Source organism: Nycticebus coucang, chromosome 17 (genome assembly GCF_027406575.1).
Source record: "Nycticebus coucang isolate mNycCou1 chromosome 17, mNycCou1.pri, whole genome shotgun sequence".
In the NCBI taxonomy this organism is placed as follows: Eukaryota; Metazoa; Chordata; class Mammalia; order Primates; family Lorisidae; genus Nycticebus; species Nycticebus coucang.
The window spans coordinates 29,329,841-29,351,607 of NC_069796.1; the positions used below are offsets into that span (position 1 = coordinate 29,329,841).

General features: G+C 39.8%; 1 pseudogene across 1 annotated transcript; it reads right to left on the reverse strand.

Moving 5' to 3' along the window:
* Window positions 1–18,756: 18,756 nt before the first annotated feature.
* On the reverse strand, window positions 18,757–19,816 carry LOC128568746 (small nuclear ribonucleoprotein-associated protein B-like; annotated as a pseudogene). The gene has a single exon (XR_008375220.1). The product of XR_008375220.1 is annotated as a small nuclear ribonucleoprotein-associated protein B-like (transcript).
* Window positions 19,817–21,767: the final 1,951 nt, after the last annotated feature.

Below are 21,767 nucleotides of genomic sequence, written 5' to 3' on the forward strand. Positions count from 1 at the left end.
GGTATGTAGCACAATTTGAATAAGCAAGAAATCTCTAGGCTTGATGAGATGTCTGACTTTAATCACACAATAGATTGGAGTCTTGGCCTTTACCCAATTCCCAGACTTGAGCCAATTCACAAACGTAGAGTCCTTTGAATAAAGGGCAGGGCAGGTTCCAGAAGAAGAATTCTGATATATAGCCAAAAATTTATACCATAAATATTCCTCCTAACCTTCCCCAAGAGACCTGAAGTCATTTACTAAAGTGATATGCTTTGGGGAAGATAGAATAACTAAACTTTGTGGAGATTACAGAATATTAGCTCTAAACTGGCACTAATTCCTAGAGGACCAAAGCACCACTATGGTCCACCAGCCAGAGTAAGGGCTTATGAAGGTCAGGTGATTATTATGGTTTAGGTCTTGGTCTGCTTTACAGCAATCCCAGTAGGTTCTTGAACTCACAAACTCACCTTATGGTTATTTCTCCAGTTCTGGAATTCACAGTTGGAATAGACATACTCAGCTGTTAGCAGGAGCCCCCTTGGTTTCCTGTCTCTTAGAGTATAGGTTATTACAGTAGAAAAGCTCCAAAGTGGGCCAGGCATGAGCCACCTTGCCTGCCTCACCATCTTGAGTAGCTGGGACTACAGGTGTGCATCATCATACCCAGCTAATTTTTGTTTTCAGCAAAGATGGGGTTTCATTTTTGCTCAGGCTTGTCTGGAACTCCTGAACTCAAGTGATCCTCTTGCCTTGGCCTCCCAGAGTGCTAAACAACAATGACAACTGCAACCAAAAAATAGCTGGGGGTTGTGGTGGGCACCTGTAGTCCCAGCTACCCAGGAGGCTGAGGCAAGAGAATCACTTAAACCCAAGAGTTGGAGGTTGCTGTAAGCTGTGATGCCACAGCACTCTACTGAAGTGACATAGTGAAACCCTGTCAAACAAAACAGGACATAGTGAAACACACACACAAAAAAGAGATTACTTTGAAAAATGTGGTTTTTTAAAGAAGTAGGACTTTACAGCTGTGAAATCTATCTTCTATATTTAGTAAATCATGGCTCGAACTCAGGTTGAGTGCATTTGTTTTATAAAACTAAAATTACACATTCATTTATAGAATTTAATTTTGAACATGTATGTCAGTATCCTTTGGCAACATTTCTTACCAAGCATAAAAGTAAAAAGTTCTGTTTATTTGGGTTATTTAAAACCAGTGGCTTTCTAATATGGGGCAATTCAGCAATTCCAGAATTCTAGAATTGAAGGTGGTATAAAGAAGTTTGGAAAAGGAAATTTTAGGATTAACAATGGCAACCAGGATTTTACTGATATATTAAACATGTGAATGAGTGGGAATTTTGGTAGGGGACATAACTACCTTCATGACTAATAATCACATTAGACATGTCTTTCATTGTCTTCCCAACCTACAGCAAGAACCTGTCCCACAGACTATAAACCTAGATCAATCTGATCCTTTACAGCTTTTTAGTTCCCATGAAGTCCACTGCCATTTTGGCCTCGGTCTTTGGCTTCTGTGAGACATAGTCTTTATTTGAGTTATTTAAAGGCTTTGTTCCCTGCAATAAAAGACACTTGCCTCTAAAAGCAATTAAAAATATCTCAATTTTGGGCGACGCCTGTGGCTCAGTGAGTAGGGCGCCGACCCCATATGCCGAGGGTGGCAGGTTCAAACCCAGCCCCGGCCAAACTGCAATAAAAAAAATAGCCGGGTGTCATGGCAGGTGCCTGTAGTCCCAGCTGCTGGGGAGGCTGAGGCAAGAGAATCGCGTAAGCCCAAGGGTAGAGGTTGCTGTGAGCTGTGTGATGCCACTGCACTCTACCCGAGGGCGGTACAGTGAGACTCTGTCTCTACAAAAAAAAAAAAAAAATCTCAATTTTTCTAGAATGCAGACAATCTAAGATAGCGGCTGAGTAACAGCTTCCCTCCAATAGGGCAGGGTGAGTCTGGGGAGATAAGACTCCAGGCATCTCTGGATGGTGGGATCTGCCTATAATCATCCCTTTGAGGATACAAGGAGTCAGCAAGGGACTTCTGGACCCCAAGAGGAGGACAAAAACAGTGGAAAACTGACAAGTGGTTGCGTGTGTTCGATCGACCTAATCCCATCGGCAGCCGTAGCACAAGCAGCAGTGAGACTGCAAACCGGAAAGGCCTTACCTGTGAACTTTTTTGGTGTTTTTGGACTTGGCACTCAGTTGAACTGCCTTGGGGAGAGCTTGAGCAGGAGTGCGGAGAACTTTGGGCATTGTCTAGGGCCCCAGACAGAGCTGCTGAGCCGCAGGGAGCCATTGTGAGAGAACTGCCCTGGCAAACTCCACCCTCAGGGTAGCAGAGCAAAGATGGGGCAAGAGCTAGTAATCTAGTGACTGAGCAGCCTAAAGGCAGGGACTGAGCTGCCTTACGGCCTTAACTCTCAGGGGCAGAGTGAAACTGGTTTTGGCACACTGGAGCCTTGGACTGTTGCCCCAGGTACAGTGCTGTGGTGTCACAGCTCATAGCAACCTCAAACTCCTGGGCTTGGCACCGCCTGGACCTCCATAGGAGCTGTGCTGCAACTCCCAAACTGTGACCCATGCCCACCGGGCCTCTGCATGCCCTAACCAGGAACTGCAGGAGCCACAAAACCCTGCGTCCTCCCTCCTGTACCCTCCCTGCCTCCACAACAGCCCGTTCGTCTGGCCAGAGACTCTGGTAGCCGCATGCCCTCCGGAGCCCTCCCTGCCTCTGTGCAGAGCCCTTCTCCTGGCCAAAGACTGCTGGAGCCTTGGGCTCTCTGTGCCAAAGTCACTGGGCACCAGGCACTCCCAGAACTGTGCACCCCACCTCCCGCACTGTTGCTGGGTCCAGGTGTGTCACACTCCAGAGATGCTTCCACAACCAGAACTCCCTGGCTGGGGCAGCCCCAAAGGAACTACACAGGTCACTCCCTACAAAGATCCAGCAACAATAGAGTGATCCTGCTGAGGTCTAATCTTGGAGAGACACCTCCCCAACTCTGAGGACGGCCAGAAGCAATGGTGAAAAACAATCATGAGGCGAAATCAACAGAAAAACTCTGGCAATATAAAAAATCAAAGTAGATTAACTCCCCCAAGGATGAATGGGGCAGACACAGCACAAGATCCCATGCACGAACGAATAGCTGAGATGTCAGAAATCGAATTCAGAATACGGATATCAAGTAAGATCGAATTAGAATTCCAAGCAGTAACCCAAAAGATATCTCAAGAATTCAACAAAGTCAAAGACCAAATGACCAAAGATTTTGACACATTGAGACAAGAAGTTACAGCCCTCAAAGATCTGAGAAACACAGTAGAATCCTTCAGTAATAGAATGGACCAAGCAGAAGAAAGGATTTCTGACTTGAAGACAAAGCTTTCGAATGCTCCAAAACTCTCAAAGAAGAAGAGAAATGGAGGGCAAAAACAGATCACTCTATCAGAGGGCTCTGGGATAATTCAAAGAAAACCAATATTCATCTTATAGGGATCCCTGAAAGCGACGAAGTGGCTTGACAAGGCACAGAGTCTCTTCTCCATGAGATGATGAAAGAGAACTTTCCAGACATGCCAAGAGATTCTGAAATTCAGATAGCAGACAGTTTCAGAACTCCAGCACAACTCAACCCAAAAAGACATCCCCCAGACACATCATAATCAATTCCACTAAAGTTAATATGAAGGAGAAAATTCTGAAAGCAGCCAGATGAAAGAAAACCATCACCTACAAGGGCAAGAATATTAGAATAACTGCAGATCTCTCTGCTGAAACCTTTCAAGCTAGAAGAAGATGGTCACTGACTTTTAATCTCCTAAAGCAAAATAACTTTCAACCCAGGATCTTGTCCCCAGCTAAACTGAGTTTCATTTATGACAGAGAAATTAAATACTTCAATGACATTCACATGTTGAAGAAATTTGCCATAACTAAACCAGCTCTCCAGGATATCCTCAGACCTATCCTCCATAAAGACCAGTGTAATTTTCCACCACAAAAGTAAACCCACCCAGAAAATTTTGATCAAATTCCAACTTCCACAGTCGCAAAAGGATTAAAAATGTCCACCGGACCCTCAAAAGGCTTATCAATATTCTCAATTGATGTGAATGGTTTAAATTGTCCTCTAAAGAGGCACAGTTTGGCTGACTAGATACAAAAACTCAAGCTAGATATCTGCTGCATACAAGAATCGCATCTTACATTAAAAGACAAAAATAGACTCAAGGTGAAGGAATGGTCATCTATATTCCAGGCAAATGGAAAGCAGAAAAAAGCAGACATTGCAATCCTATTCGCAGACGCAATAGGCTTTAAACCAACCAAAATAAGGAAGGATAAGGATGGACACTTCATATTTGTTAAAGGTAATACTCAATATGATGAGATTTCAATTATTAATATTTATGTACCCAACCAGAACGCACCTCAATCTATAAGAGAAACTCTAACAGACATGAGCAACTCGATTTCCTCCAGTTCCATAGTAGTTGGAGATTTTAACACCCTTTAGCAGTGGTGGATAGATCCTCCAAAAAGAAGCTAAGCAAAGAAATTTCAGATTTAAACTTAATGATTCAACATCTGGATTTAACAGACATCTACAGAACATTTCATCCCAAAAAAACTGAATACACATTCTTCTCATCAGCCCACGGAACATACTCCAAAATCAACTACATCCTAGGCCACAAATCTAACCTTGGCAAACTTAAAAAAATAGAAATTATTCCTTGCATCTTCTCAGACCATCATGGAATAAAAGTTGAACTTAATAATAACAGGAACCTGCATACCCAAACAAAAACATGGAAGCTAAACAACTTTATGCTGAAGGATAGATGGGTTATAGACAAGATTAAGAAGGAAATCACCAAATTTTTGGAACAAAACAACGATCAAGACACGAATTACCAGAACCTCTGGGATACTGCAAAGGTAGTCCTAAGAAGGAAATTTATAGCACTGCAAGCCTTCCTCAAGAAAATGGAAAGAGAGGAAGTTAATAACTTAATGGGACATCTCAAGCAACTGGAGAAGGAAGAACACTCCAACCCCAAAACCAGCAGAAGAAAAGAAATAACCAAAATAAGAGCAGAATTATATGAAATTGAAAACAAAAGAATTATACAACAGATCAATAAATCCAAAAGTTGGTTTTTTGAAAAGATCAATAAAATAGATAAACCTTTGGCCAACCTAATCAGGAAAAAAGAGTAAAATCTCTAATTTCATCAATCAGAAATGGTAACAATGAAATAACAACGGACTGCCCAGGCCCGCGGGGAATTCAACGGGGACCTGGGAAACAAAGGGGTCAGTCGAATGAGGGGACAAGAGACACGAAAGAATGAGAGCAAGTCAAGAGTCTGATCAAGCTCCGAAGAGTTTATTTTTCAGCTGGGCTTATAAGCACACAAACGAGGAAGTAACTAAGGGCTATTCCTAACAGGGCGGGGAGGGGGCTAGTTTCTGGAAAATTACTAGGAGAAGGACCCTAAGGCAGGGGGTGCATTTTTGAAGAGATACGCAAGGGGAAAGTACCATTGCTGTTTACGGTTGAATTCCTGAGAACAGTTTGCCTGTAAAATCAAGATAGCAAGGGGTATTCTTGTGAGATGTTTTGGCTCCTGGCAACGGACCTCTCAGAAATTCAAAAAATCCTTAACGAATACTACAAGAAACTCTACTCTCAGAAATATGAAAATCTGAAAGAAATCAACCAATACCTGGAAGTACGCCACCTACCAAGACTTAGCCAGAATGAAGTGGAAATGTTGAACAGGCCTATATCAAGTTCTGAAATAGCATCAACTATAGAAAATCTCCCTAAAAAGAAAAGCCCAGGACCAGACGGCTTTAAGTCAGAATTCTACCAAACCTTTAAAGAAGAACTAGTACCTATATTACTAAATCTCTTCCAAAATATAGAAAAAGAAGGAATATTACCCAACACATTCTACATAGCAAACATCACCTTGATCCCCAAACCAGGGAAAGACCCAACAAGAAAAGAAAATTATAGACCAATATTACTAATGAATATTGATGCTAAAATACTCAATAAGATCCTAACAAACAGAATCCAACAACACATAAAAAAAAATTATACACCGTGACCAAGTGGGATTTATTCCAGGGTCTCAAGGCTGGTTCAATATACGTAAATCTATAAATGTAATTCAGCACATAAACAAACCAAAAAATAAGGACCATATGATTCTCTCAATTGATGCAGAAAAAGCTTTTGATAATATCCAGCATCCCTTTATGATCAGAACACTTAAGAAAATTGGTATAGAAGGGATATTTCTTAAACTAATAGAGGCCATCTACAGCAAACCCTAAGCCAATATCATATTGAATGGAGTTAAATTGAAATCATTTCCACTTAGATCAGGAACCAGGCAAGGTTGCCCATTGTCTCCATTGCTCTTTAACATTGTAATGGAAGTTTTAGCCATAGCAATTAGGAAAGAAAAGGCGATAGGTTCAGAAGAGATCAAACTTTCACTCTTCACAGATGATATGATCCTATATCTGGAAAACACTAGGGATTCTACTATAAAACTTTTAGAAGTGATCAAGGAATACAGCAATGTCTCAGGCTACAAAATCAACACCCATAAATCTGTAGTCTTTATATATACCAACAATAACCAAGCCAAAAAAACAGTCAAGGACTCTATTCCTTTCACGGTAGTGCCAAAGAAGATGAAATATTTGGGAGTATACCTACTAACAAAGGACGTGAAAGATCTCTACAAAGTGAACTATGAAACTTTAAGAAAAGAAATAGCTGAAGATGTTAACAAATGGAAAAACATACCATGCTCATGGCTGGGAAGAATCAACATTGTTAAAATGTCTATACTACCCAAAGCACTATATAATTTTAATGCAATTCCTATTAAAGCTCCATTGTCATATTTTAAAGATCTCAAAAAAATAATACTTCGTTTTATATGGAATCAGAAAAAAACTTGAATAGCCAAAACATTACTCAGCAATAAAAACACAGCAGGAGGAATCATGCTACCAGACCTGAGACTGTACTATAAATCGATAATGATCAAAACATCATGGTATTGGCACAAAAACAGAGAAGTAGATGTCTGGAACAGAATAGAGAACCAAGAGATGAATCCAGCTACTTACTGTTATTTGATCTTTGACAAGCCAATTAAAAATATTCAGTGGCGGAGGGAGGGAGGTGGGGCCTTGGTGTGTGTCACACTTTATGGGGGCAAAACATGATTGCAAGAGGGACTTTACCTAACAATTGCAATCAGTGTAACCTGGCTTATTGTACCCTCAATGAATCCCCAACAATAAAAAAAAAAAGAGGAAAAAAAAATATTCAGTGGGGAAAAGATTCCCTATTTAATAAATGGTGCTGGGTGAACTGGCTGGCAACCTGTAGAAGATTGAAACTGGACCCACACCTTTCACCATTAACTAAGATAGACTCTCACTGGATAAAAGATTTAAACTTAAGACATAAAACTATAAAAATACTTGAAGAAAGTGCAGGGAAAACTCTTGAAGGATATGGCCTGGGTGAATATTTTATGAGGAGGACTCCCCAGGCAATTGAAGCAGTATCAAAAACACACTACTGGGACCTGATCAAACTAAAAAGCTTCTGCACAGCCAAGAACATAGTGAGTAAAGCAAGCAGACAGCCCTCAGAATGGGAGAAAATATTTGCAGATTGTATCTCCGTTAAAGGTCTAATAACCAGAATCCACAGAGAACTCAAATTTATTAGCAAGAAAAGAACACATGATCCCATCTCAGGGTGGGCAAGGGACTTGAAGAGAAACTTCTCTAAAGAAGACAAATGCACGATCTACAAACACATGAAAAAAAGCTCATCATCCTTAATCATCAGAGAAATGCAAATCAAAACTACTTTGACATATCACCTAACCCCAGTAAGAGTAGCCCATATAACAAAATCCCAAAACCAGAGACATTGGCGTGGATGTGGAGAAAAGGGCACACTTCTACACTGCTGGTGGGAATGCCCACTAATACATTCCTTCTCGAAGGATGTTTGGAGAATACTTAGAGACCTAAAAATAGACCTGCCATTAGATCCTATAATTCCTTTACTAGGTTTATACCCAGAAGACCAAAAATCACAATATAACAAAGACATCTGTACCAGAATGTTTATTGCAGCCCAATTCATAATTGCTAAGTCATGGAAGAAGCCCAAGTGCCCATCGACCCACGAATGGACAAGCCAATTTTGGTACATGTATACCATGGAATATTATGCAGCCTTAAAGAAAGATGGAGACTTTACCTCTTTCATGTTTACATGGATGGAGCTGGAACATATTCTTCTTAGCAAAGTATCTCAGGAATGGAAGAAAAAGTATCCAATGTACTCAGCCCTACTATGAAGCTAATTTATAGCTTTCACATGAAGGCTATAACCCAACTATAGCAGAAGACTATAAGGAAAGGGCCAAGGAAGGGGAAGGGAGGGGGGAGGTTAGGGTGGAGGGAGAATAATGGGTGGGGCCACACCCACAGTGCATCTTAGAATGGGTACAGGCGAAACTTACTAAAGGCAGAATACAAATGTCTTCATACAATAACTAAGAATATGCCATGAAGGCTACATTGAACAGTTTGATGGGAATATTTCCGATTGTATATGAAACAAAAAAAAATAAATTTTTTTTTCTAGACTAAAAACACTAGTAGTCTTAGTTCCTCACCCTCTTTTAGGGCAAACGAGATCAAGCAATTCAGTTCACGAACTCATCCTAGAAAAAGTGCTTTGAAGGGTGGAAGGTGCTGATGTTGTTGCATAGCTTCCCAAATGGATTACTTGAAAGATGACCATAATCACATTCAGCAATGAGGTATGTAACACTTTGTCTGAATTGTCCAACCTTATACATCCTTATCACAGATTGAACGCTTGCGTTCCCCAGAATGTATGTGTTGAGGCTCTAATCCCCAGTGTAGCTGTATTTGGTAAGAGACCTGTAAGGTGGTGGAAGTTAAATGATCCTAAGTGGGACCTTATAATAAGAGACACCAGAGAGCCTGCTGGCTTGCTCTCTCGTGCACCTGGCACTAAGGAAGGTCATGGGAGGATACATTGAGAAGGTCTTCCTCACCAGAAACCAAATCAGCTAGAACCTTGATCTTGGACTTCTGTATTCCAGAGCTCTGAGAAAATAAATTTCTGGTGCTTAACCATCCAGTCTGTGGTATTTTGGTGTGGCAGCTCAGGCAGACAAATACAATCTTGTCAGAAATATATCCTGAAGTTTTTGATGTCCTGAATGCTAAAGTCTATGTGGAACAAATCAACTTATAATCACAGAGAGAAGCAGTCTTTCATTCCTTTTAACAAAGATCATATAGAATTATAATTACCTCTTCTAAATCAGACTGTGAAACAAGTCATGAAATGGTACAAAGCAAAGGACATCTACATCATGTAATACTCTCTAATTATCGTGACTGGCCCCCAAATATTTTTTCTTTCTTTGAATATTTACTAATAATTAATACCCTATACAACTTCCCCCATTTCCCATAATTTGGTTTACTCTATAATTGTCTTTTTTTTTAGAGACAGAGTCTCACTTTGTCGCCCTCTGTAGAGTGCTATAGCGTCACAGCTCACAGCAACCTCCAGCTCTTGGGTTTAGGTGATTCTCTTGCCTCAGCCTCCCGAGTAACTGGGACTACAGGTGCCCACCACAATGCCCAGCTATTTTTTGTTGTTGTTCTTGCAGTTTGGCCAGGTTTGAACCTGCCACCCTTGGTATATGGGGCCAGTGCCCTACTCACTGAGCCACAGGCGCTGCCCCTATTTTTTTTTTTTTTTTGAGCCAAAGTCTCCTTATGTCACCCTCAGTAGAGTGCTCTGGCGTCACAGCTCACAGCAACCTCAAAAACTTGGGCTTAGGTGGTTCTCTTGCCTCAGTCTCCCAAGTAGCTGGGACTACAGGTGCCTGCCACAACATCCAGCTATTTTTGTTGTTGTTGTTGATGTTGTTGCAGGCTTGGGCTGGGTTTGAACCCGCCAGCCCTGGTGTATGTGGCCAGCACCATAACCACTGAGCTACAGGCACCAAGCCTATAATTGTTTTTTTAGCTTTGACCTAAGATCTTTTTTTATTTAAAAAAAATAATAATAATAAAGGGAAGAAAACTATAACATACATCTATGTACCCAGCCCCAAGATTAAACACTGTCATTTTACCATATTTCCTTTTAATATCCTCTCTTTTAAGAAATGAAATCTTTTCAATATAATTTACAAGCATGCTATTGGTTTCTGTTTAATGATCTAGTACCCAGAAGCACTAGATGTTGTCAAACATCCTATTTGTTAAAATGACAATTCTGCTGTCATCTTTTAATTCCATAATTAAAAGTGGTGTGGTTTTAATTTCCTTTGGATTTATCCTATTGCCAAGACTAAGGCTTCCAGTACAGGGTTCACTAGAAAGCATTGAGGGTAGGCATCCATTTCCTCTACTTGTCTTCACAGGAAAGTTTTCTAATGTCTCACCACTAATAATGATGTTTGTTACAGAGTTTGCTGGATGCCTACTAACCAATTGGAAAAACCAAAAGCACTTAGATATTTCACACAGAGGGAAGTTAGCACTCACTGAGAACTAGTTACAAAATTAATGAAAAGATAAAGGAGCAAAAAAGGTGAAAAATGGTGTGACTCCAAGCCCACAAAGACTATACTTTTGGGCAGTTGGGGCACAGCTGTTTCAGCTGCTGCTGGGGCGGCTGCTGGAGCCAGAAGCAAAAGTAGGAAACAAATGACTTCTCTCCCTGTGCCACCTTTTAAATTCCCAGCACTGCCTCCCACTAGCAGAATGGAACCAAACCATAGCCAGGGAGCATGAGAAATGCAGTTTCCTGCCATTTGGTCTGGTCTCTCAGTCCCATTCTCCTCTGAGGCTAGCTGTAGAAACTAGAATCCCTCTTCCCCAAGGTGATCAAGGAAACTGCACCCTCTTTCCCCCACAGCTAGCCTTAACACCTGAAAATATTAACGTAAATTTCCCTCCATCTTTCTGTGTAAAAAATGGCCTTAAAGAAATTATCTGACCTACCTCATTTGACTACAGGTCATAAGGTCCCCATTCCAGAGAGTCCTGCCCCCTGCCCAGAAGGAAAAAATGCATGTTTAGAGAGGCCAAGAAGAATCTAGACTGACAGGTCTTACTGGGTTTCCTCACTCAGTCTATTAGCATTAGATCATTCTCTTTTTGCATTTCTACAGACTGTCCCTACTGTGATGAACGCAAGCATAAAAATGGACGGTTTCCCCTGTATCTTTGGGTCTTCATTCTGAAGGCTCCCCTGCATACACGTTAAATAAATCTGTAAGCCTTTTCTCTGATTAATCTGCCTTTTGCCAGTTGACTTTTCCGTGGACCTTCAGAGGGCCCAGGGGAAACTGCCCCCTGGGCTCCTACAAATATGTTTTCTACATATGTATTTAGGTGCTTGATTTTATTTGCTAACATTTTATTCAGGGGTTTTCATCTATGCTTATCAGCAGTATTGACCTTTAATTTTTCTTTTTTTATGCTGTCCTGTATAATTTTGTATCAAACTTACATGTATAATTTTGTATCAAACTTACAGCAGTGATACCAGCCTGTGTTTTTCCCTACTTTTTAATTATCTGGAAGGTTAACTGTTATTTGAAGTGTGGTTTAAAAAATATCTCCTCCAGTACTTGAATGTTTGTGGCAGCACAATCCACAATTTCAAAGAGATGGAATCAACCTAACTGCCCATCACTTGATGAGTGGATAAAGAAAATGTGGTATGTATGTATGTGTGTGTATACACACACACACACACACACACACACACACACCATGGAGTACTACTTAGCCATCAAAAGGAATGAAATAATGTCATTTACAGCAACTTGGATGGAACTGGAGAGCATTATCTTAACTGAAGTATTTCAGAAATGGAAAAACACCACATGTTCTCACTATAAGTGAGAGCTAAACAATGGGTACACCTGGTCAGAAGGGTCTTATAAAGGATGTTGGAAACTAACAAGGGGAGGGGGGAGTGATAAAAACTTACCTACTGATTCAATGTACACTTTTCTGGTGACGGACATGTGAAAAGCCCTGAACTCAGCATTTCACCATTCATCCAGGTAAAGAACACTTGTACCCTCTGCTATTTTGAAAGAAAAATGATTTTAAAAAATTTAAAATCTCCTATAAAACTCTAAACTTAGTGTTTTAAGTGAGGGTATATTTTAGGTAAATGGTTTTATGTTCATTCATATTTTTCTCTTTCCTTTTGAATCTCTTTCTGGAATTCATATTTTTTAGAAAATTATCTTTTTCAAGGTTTTTTTCATTTAATAGCATAAGACTGTTATAAGTTTTTATAATTTAAATATCCCAACTCTATCACTTAGCTTTTGCTGCAGGAAAAAACCATTCCAAAACATAGTGGTTTCAGACAACAAACATTTATTGTTTGTTCTGATTCTACAGGTTAGCAGAATGGTCTCTTTTGGGCTGAGCCATTTGGCTGAGACCAAGTGGTCTGATCTAACATTACCTTTCTCATGTCTCTGGTGGTTGGCAGGCTGCTTAATCTAGAGGGACCTGAAGGTAATCTGAAATTACCTTGTCTTTACTTGTTAGTTTAATCAGTTCACATTCAATGTGATATCTGATATATTTGAATTTATTGGCACTAATCTTATCTTGTACCTTTTATTTCTTTATTGCAGTTCAAATCATTAACTTTTCTTTAACCATCCTCTATTTTAGAATTATAGATTTTATATCTATTCTTTTAATGGTTAACTTAAAATTTTATCCTGTCCTTAAAACATATTAAGTTTAAAATGTGTTTCTTTGTATATTAAGTTTAAAATGTGTTTATTTTCCTTCTTTCTTTTTTTCTTTTTGAGAGCGTGTTACTTTGTCTCCTTTAGTAGGGTGCTGTGGCAACAGAGTTCACAGCAACCTCAAATTCTTGGGCTCAAGCAATTCTCTTGCCTCAGCCTCCCAAGTAGCTGGGACTACAGGCACCCACCACAATGCCTGGCTATTTTTTAGAGATGGGGTCTTGCTCTTGCTTGGGCTGGTCTGGATCTCCTGAGCTTGGGCAATCCACCTACCTTGGCCTCCCACAGCGTTGGGATTACAGGTGTGCCACATGGCCCAGCCTGTTTATTTTCTTTCTAATTCTCATCACTATTTTTCTGCCTAAGTCCCGTCATCTTTCACATTATTGTTCTCTCACCTTTTGGCTTATTTTAAAATATTTAATATTATTTATTTAAAAACAGGGTCTCACTGTTACTGGAGCTAGAGTGCAGTGACATGATCATAGCTCACTGAAACTTCAAACTTCTGGCCTTGAGTGATCCCCCTGCCTCAGGCTCCTGAATAGCAGGAACTACAGGCACCAAAACACTTGCCTAATTTTTAAGATTTTTTTTTTTGTAGAGACAGGGTCTTGCTATGTTGCTCCATTTGGTCTCCTTGGCTTCAAGCAATCTTCCTGCCTTGGTCTTCCAAAGTGCTATGATTGCAGGCATGAGCTACCATGCCCAGCCAAAATATTTTATGTTTTTAACTAGGCTGTAACTAGTAAAAAACAAAACAAAAAAACCAGTTTTTTTTTAAACTATGAAGAGGTGAATAGTGAATGGGCTTCTTCCCATCTCTGTCCCTTGCTTCCAAGGTCCTCTCCCCAGAGGCAACCTTTAGTACTAGCTTCTTGAATATCCAGCCGGAGATAGTATAGGCATATACATGTACAAGCATCTAAGGGTGTATACATATTTTTTTCCTTTCTTATGTAAATGGTAACATATTATCCACATTGCTCTACATTTGTTTTTTCATCTAAAAATATTTCTTGGAGATTATTTCCTGTCAGTACGCATAAAGCTTTGATTCATTATAATTTATATAAATATGTACAATAATGGTTTTATAATTCTTTTTTTTGTTTGTTTTTTTGCAGTTTTTGACCGGGGCTGGGTTTGAACCCACCACCTCCAGCATATGAGGCTAGTGCCCTACTCCTTTGAGCCACAGGTGCCACTGGCTTTATAATTCTTTTGTTTTGTTTTGTTTTTTTTTGTAGAGACAGAGTCTCACTTTATGGCCCTCGGTAGAGTGCCGTGACCTCACACAGCTCACAGCAATCTCCAACTCCTGGGCTTAAGGGATTCTCTTGCCTCAGCCTCCCGAGTAGCTGGGACTACAGGCGCCCGCCACAACGCTGGCTTTATAATTCTTACAGTGGCCATTATACCATGTATCATAATACATTTAAGCCATCACTACTATGGATATTTATATTGTTTAATGTTTTTTCTTCTAAAAACAATATTGTAGTACAGATTTGTACAGATTTCATTCCATACAGAGGCATGTATGTATATTTGTAGTATAAATTTTTCAAAGAACATGCATCAAAGGGCAAGCATCAATCAATTCTTCTCCAAATTCACTTCATTGTCTTCATACAGCCATTAAAACTTCTTATACATCCTTCTCCATGCTTTTTTCCTGCTTTTGTTGGTAGATGTTGCTACTCAGAGCAACCTTGAAAGCCACATGTTGAAGAGAACAGAGTCACCAACAGCCTAGATTCCTAAATGACATCGCAGATCAGATCTTTAACTCCACCCCTGCCTCTCCTCTTACCAGCTCCTGTCACTAGAAAATCCTGCACTGAATTATTATATATGCAGAAAAATACTTCTGTTGTATTAAGCAAATGAAATTATTTGAAGCAGCAACTAGCATTTCCCTTTCTTTTTTTTTTTTTGTAGAGACAGAGTCTCACTGTACCGCCCTCGGGTAGAGCGCCGTGCGTCACACGGCTCACAGCAACCTCTAACTCTTGGGCTTACGCGATTCTCTTGCCTCAGCCTCCCGAGCAGCCGGGACTACAGGCGCCCGCCACAACGCCCGGCTATTTTTTTGTTGCCGTTTGGCCGGGGCTGGGTCCGAACCCGCCACCCTCGGCATATGGGGCCGGCGCCCTACTCACTGAGCCACAGGCGCCACCCAGTAGTTCCCTTTCTAATTACTTTATAACCCCACCAAATACATTTTTACCAGTAATAAAAAAAAAAAAAAAAGATTTCACCAGGTGTGGTGGCTCACGCCTGTAATCTTAGCACTCTGGGAAGCTGAGGCTGGTGGGTCCTTTGAGCTCAGGAGTTGGAGACCAGCTTGAGCAAGAGTGATACCCCATCTCCACTAAAAATAGAAAAAGGAAAAAAAAACTAGCTGGGGTGCAGTGGCAGGCACCTGTAGTCCCCGCTACTTGGAGGCTGAGGTAAGAGAATCGCTTGAGCCCAGGAGTTTGAGAATGCTGTGAGCTGTGATTCCACAGCACTCTACCCAGAGTGACAATGTGAGACTCAGTCGCAAAAAAAAAAAAAAAAAATCCTCCATATCCTTGCCAATAGTGTTAGAAACTCTTGTTTGTAGTTTATAAATCAGAAAGTAAAGAATCCATGTTTGTTTTGTTTTGTTTTGTTTTTTGATAGATTCTTGGTCAATCATTCTGGCTAGAGTGCAATAGCATCATCCAGCTAACTTCAGACCCCTGGGTTTGGGCAGTCCTCCTGCCTCAGCCTCCCGAGGACTACATGTATATACCATCACGCTCAGCTAATTGTTCTATTTTTTTGTTGAGACAAGGTCTCAGGCAGGTCTCAAACTCCTGACTGCAAGTGATCCTCCCCACTCAGCCTTCCAGAGTGCTAGAATTCCAGAAATGAGCCACTACGCCTGGCCTAAAGTTTTCTTTATATTTATTTATTTTTAACAGGCCTGTGCTTTTCTTTGGAGCATCTTATTGAAGTTTTAAGTTGCATTTCTCTTATTGTATTAGTTACAGTTTTCTGGAGGGGAAGAATCAGTGAGATATATAAAGACAGCTAGCTAAGAAGAGATTATGAGAATTGATTCGTGCAATTATCAAAACCAAGAAGTCCCACAATATGTCATCTGCAAGCTGAGAAACCAGAAAAGCTAGTGGTCCAATGTTCCAGGCCAGCAGAAGATGGATATCTTAGTTCAAAAAGAAGGAATCGGCCTTTCCTTTACCTTTGTAATCCATGGCGGCCCTCAACCTATTGGGTGATGCCACCTGCATTGGTGAGAATAGAGTAAATAAGTTTACTCAGTTTACTGATTCAAATGCTAATTTCTTCTGGAAATACACTCATAGACACATGCAGAAATATTATACCAGATATCTGGGCATCCTTCAGGCAGGTCACACTAACACATAGTAATATAATAAATCATCACATTTATTATGACTCACGTCAAAAGTCTTTTTATATGTATGTTTATATATGAAGAGTTATTAGTATTTCCTCCTCTGTGGATTGTCATGTCACATCTCATGCCCATTCATCTATAGAATTGCGGTCTTTTTCTTGTTTCTCATATGAATTTCAAGTATTTTTTCTCAGATTGTCATTTGTCTTTAACTTTGCTTATGGGGGTTTTTTTTGGCTTTTTTCCTTGCCAAAATTTTTGGTTTTATATAATATATAATGAACTTACCAATATCTTCTTTTATAGTTTCGGGGGGGGAGGGGTTGGTCAAACTTTGAAAGGTCTCCCCCACCTCAGGGTTTTTGGTAAATATTTTTTATGATTTTATAGTTTTTTTATAGTTTAATTTTTTACACTTAAGTCTTTGATCCACTTACTTAGATTTTATTGTGGTATGGTGTTTGAGGTAGAGAGAAATTACATTTTTTTTCACCAATAGCTATAAGTCATTCTAACACTAATTACTTAATCTGTCTTTTCCCCATGAGTTAAGTGTTACTTTTATTTTATACTAAATTCCAACATGTGTGCCGATGATTTGTGCTTTCTATTCTGTTCTATGGATTTGTTTATTCACACACCAATACCACATTCCTCTAATTATCTTTGTAAAATGTTTTAATGTCTTGCAGAGAGAGTTCCTGTTCATCACCGTTATATTTCATTATTTTTCCAACTACTCTTGCTTATTTACCTGCATAAACTTTAAAATAAACTTACGTCACTCTCAAAAAATAAAACCTGTTTTGGGGGGCAGCAAGAATAACCTCATTTTAAATCAAAATTAGTCATTTTCTTGTTTTATTAGGCCAGTGTTTAACCATCTTTTGAACATCCTTGTTTTTTGCTTTTCACTCTTCCTTAGTTCTTTCTTTTTTTTATTTTTATTTTTTTAAATATTTATTTATTTATGTATTTTTTGTTGTTGCAGTTTTGGCCGGGGCTGGGTTCAAACCTACAACTCTCGGTATATGGGACGGGTACCCTACTACCTGAGCCACAGGCACTGCCCCACTTCTTTCTTTTTTCCATTAAAGAAGTTCTTTCCATAAGAGTCTATGAGAGGCAGATTTACTTCAGTCAGCTTGTCTGAAATGTCTTTATTTCTTTTAACCTTTAATAGTTTCACTTGATATAATATTCTGACACATTTTTTTCCTTCAGCACATGGAAAGAATTATTCTTTGTTTTCTGATTTCTATAGTTGGTACTGATATATCTATCTGCTGTCAATAAAACTGTTCTTTCAGGTTGCCTTTCTGATTTTTCTCTTATCTGAGGTATTTCATAGTGAATTTCTTTTTTTCAAGTTTGCCTTAAAAGTCTCTTTTTAGGTCAGGTGCAATGGCTCTTATCTCTAACCCTGGCATTTGAGAGGCTGAGGCAGGAGGATCACTTGAGGTCAGGAGCTTGAGACCAGCCTGAGCAACACGATGAGACTCCCATCTCTACAAAAAAAGAAAAAAAAATGGAAAAAACTACCTAAGCGTGGTGGTGCACACTGGTAGTCTCAGAAGGCTAAGGCAGGAGGATCACCTGGGGCAGGAGTTTGAGGTTGCAGGGCGCTATGATGATGCCCAGGCAAAAGAGTGAGACTCTGTCCCTCCCCCGCAAAAGGGTTTCTTTTTATTTTGGAACATTTGTAGTGTCACTGTGATGTGTTTGGATCACCCACATCACATTGATTTTATTTTTATTTATTCTCTTCCACTCTCAGTGCACTCTTTTATTGGGAAATTTCTTTCATCATTTCCAGAAAATTCTCAACCATCATGTTTTCTGTATCTATCTAGCATTCTCTCTATTCTCTCTGAAACCACTTTCATACATATATATATTGGGCCTTTCAGTCTATTCTTCATGTCTCACGACCTCTCAAACTTATTTTCCATTCTTTTGTCACTCCATAATGAATTCAGAATAATTTTTCTCTGTTCCATCTTCAACTTTACTATTTTTTCTTCAGCTGCACTTTCATAAAAATAATAAGTTCACTGAGTTTTTCAAATCAAATGACTTTTTAATTTCAAGAAATGTTATATTTTTATTATAACATATATTTTATAATTGCTTATTTTTCTGCATAAATATAAAATATAAAAATATAATTTGTATATATATATATTTTTAACAGTATAAGAGTGTTTATTTCAACAAAGTATTTGAATTTGACAGGTGAAAAGGTCTCACTGTAGTTCAATTTTATAATTCTTAGCATGAAATTGTACATCAGATGCAAACATGAAGTAAAATGTTTTATAGGGAAGCGGCTAAGATTAGGGATAATTTTTCCAAGGCAACCCTTGACTCAATTAAGCACCCAATATATCAAAAGTTTTCTATAAAAATAAATACATAGGTGCATTTATATATTCTCTTACGAGTTTATTATAAACCAGTTTCATAGGCCACCAGGAAATAAAAGGACTATGTACAGCCTTACGGGAAACAGGCAGGGAGCTGAGGAGGGCCAAGTTGAGTCTAGGGCCTTGGTGGGCGCATTCCCGGGGGAGGGGGCCCTGTAAGGGAAACCAGACAATCCGGTGAGACTCCTCGAACAACAGCATAACAAACAAACAGGTCTGTGGTAACGTGGCCCTGAGGAATCGAGCCCACGCCTCTGTGGAGCTACTTCCATAACTCTGTGGCCAAGGGTCAAAGAAGGCCTCGCATCCCTGGGGGAGGAGGCCGCATCCCTGGAGGGGGCATGCCCATCGGAGTCCCTCGTCCAGGGGGAATCCCCACTGGGGGACCCATGGGAGGCCTCATACCAGGAGGCGGGTCCATCATGCCTGGAGGGGGTGCCCCTCGGCCCATAGGAGCGGGAGGACCTCCACGGCCAGGTGGGTACTGGGTTGGGGCCCCTGCAATACTAGCTGTGGCAGCAGCTGCTGCAGCAGCCACAGTACCTCTTCCTTGTGGGGTCATCACCTGTTGGGATGGCCCACCAACCCCACGGACTGGCTCAGCAAGTCCTGCAGGAGCCTGGGGCATGGGAACCCCAGCTGGGATTCCTCGGCCAGCGGCCCTGCCAATCCCTGGACCCCCAGCAGCTCCAGCAAGTGGCACTCGGGCAATACCAGTATCTTTAGGAGGCGGTCCCTCTACCGTCATTGAGACCAGGTTCTCCCCTCGTAGCAGCACCAGGCCAAGGACTCGTTTCTCTTCCCTCTCTGCTTGTTTGGAGTTCTTAGGCTTGATTTTTCTGAACTCATCACAGTCACAAAGGATCAAATTCATATGCTTGTAGAAAGCCTTGAAGGTGCCGATGAAGATCCGGCCGTCTTGCAGGATGCACCTCATCCTGTAGTCAATATGCTGCAGCATCTTGCTACTCTTGCCCACGGTCATGGTGGGGGTTCTGATGGCTTTGATTCCCGCCGGATTGCCGCTGGAGAGGCCTAGTCACCCACTGGCAGCCGAATTCCCGCCGCCCATAATTTATATATTTTTATATAACATTTTTATATTTTTAATTTTTAAGATTGTTCCTTTTCATATGTATTAGCCTATGTTTTATGTTCTTGCTTTTCTTCAATATTTTCATCTTTAAAAATTATTATTACTATTATCATTTCCTTTAAAATTAGATTTTTCTCTAATCTCTAATAATTCGAAAGAATTATTTTGCAGAAATATTTTTTCTACAACTTAACTTCTTGAGGTTGCTTATCCTTTTGTTTATTGTGTTTTTGTGAACTGTAACTTAAATCTCATATTGATTTGTCGCTTTTTGTTGTGTATTTCGAGGGACTTTGTCATTTTCTATTGAGGACCTAGAGTGCAAAATGTATGTGACTATTGTTGAGAGATCATCCCTATGGAGCAGTTTTGTGTTTTCTTCTGCCAGGCATCCTAAGTGTTTTTCCTTGGGGTTCAGCATGAGCTTTAATATTCATGTCTCAGCTTGGACTTCCCTCACCACAGAGGTAGAATAAATTCAGACTCCATATCCAGGAGAGGCTCAGCTTTGAGTTTTGGTTTCTCAGTTGGAGAATGGGGTTCTGTATCTCACACAGAGTCCTTCTCAAAGGGAGCTTTTGTGACTTTGATTTGACAATTTTTCTATTCCTCTTACCTAAGGAGGAAATCCCTCTTAGGTCACTGGCTTTTTTTAGGAAGTTATCAGTTTCATAGCCCTGCTTTAAAGGGGCCGAGGATGTATGTTATGTTCTCCTAGGACTGTTAAACCACACCCTCTGGCTATTAGGGTTAACATTTGTATCCAGTAATCTATTTTAGTATCAGCTAATACACTTCTCATTCTAGAAATGAGTTACCTATCATTTCTGGCACCTGGGAATTTTCTCTCTTTCTTATAGGCTCAGTTACAGGATTTAAATATTTCTTTATGTTTTATGCAATGTTTTTCTGAATTTAAAAATTCATCTTATAAGCTTTTATTATGTTTTGTCTTAGCTCAGAATCTAAACTACTTTTCCATTCTAGTCATACATCATAAATAATAGTATTGGGTTTCTCTACTCCTAACATTCCTTTGTATGTTTGTTTTTCCCTGGTTACCTCTCAAACTGTACGTCTAATTTGTATAGCCCACTTATTTTAGGACCTTGTAAAGATATCAGGAAGGTGCATTTATGTGGTAAGGTGCATCCAAATATAACTTTTAGCTTTTTGCTATGAACTGTAGGCAGATCTCATTCAAAACTTAGGCAAGTTTCTGAAAGAGTAGACATCCCTGTATTGTGAGACCATCACAAAATAAAGGACCTAGGCCCTTATTTACCGTGATCTGATGTTATGCCCTCTGGTTTATAAAGTTTTAAATGACAATTCCCTGGTTTTAATCAAATCACTCTATTATTATTTTCCCACTACCCTTTAAACACACATAAAGGAGTTTATGGTAAATTGGACCTAAGGTTTAGTTCTGGAAAACTATGTGCCCATATCTGTGATTTTATAATCACTCTTATGTCAGAAAATGAAAAACCTATCCCATAATGTGATTCATTTTTGCTTTCTTTATAAATTGCCATAAAAATAGTTCATTAGACACTAAATCTTGTATTATTCTAGACAAGCTTGTTTTTCTTTATGCTACACCTCAGCTCTCAAAGTTATGTATTCTTACCTTTCTGTCCTATGCACTTCCTTTTTTCTACTAATATTGTCACTATTTCTTTAGTCTTCATCCTGTGCCACTTTGACTTTGTATTAAAGTCAACAATTTATAATGCCTTTTTACTCTGAAAACATTTTTAGTTCATTTTCTCTGATCTCAAAAAATGAATTTTTTTCCTTTACAGAGCCAACTTCTTTGCCTATCCCTCTTGGTTTCCCCTTCTCACCTCCAACTTTCTTTCATCACTTATTTCTTCTAATTTAACTTCAATTTCTTCATATCCACACCTTAAGA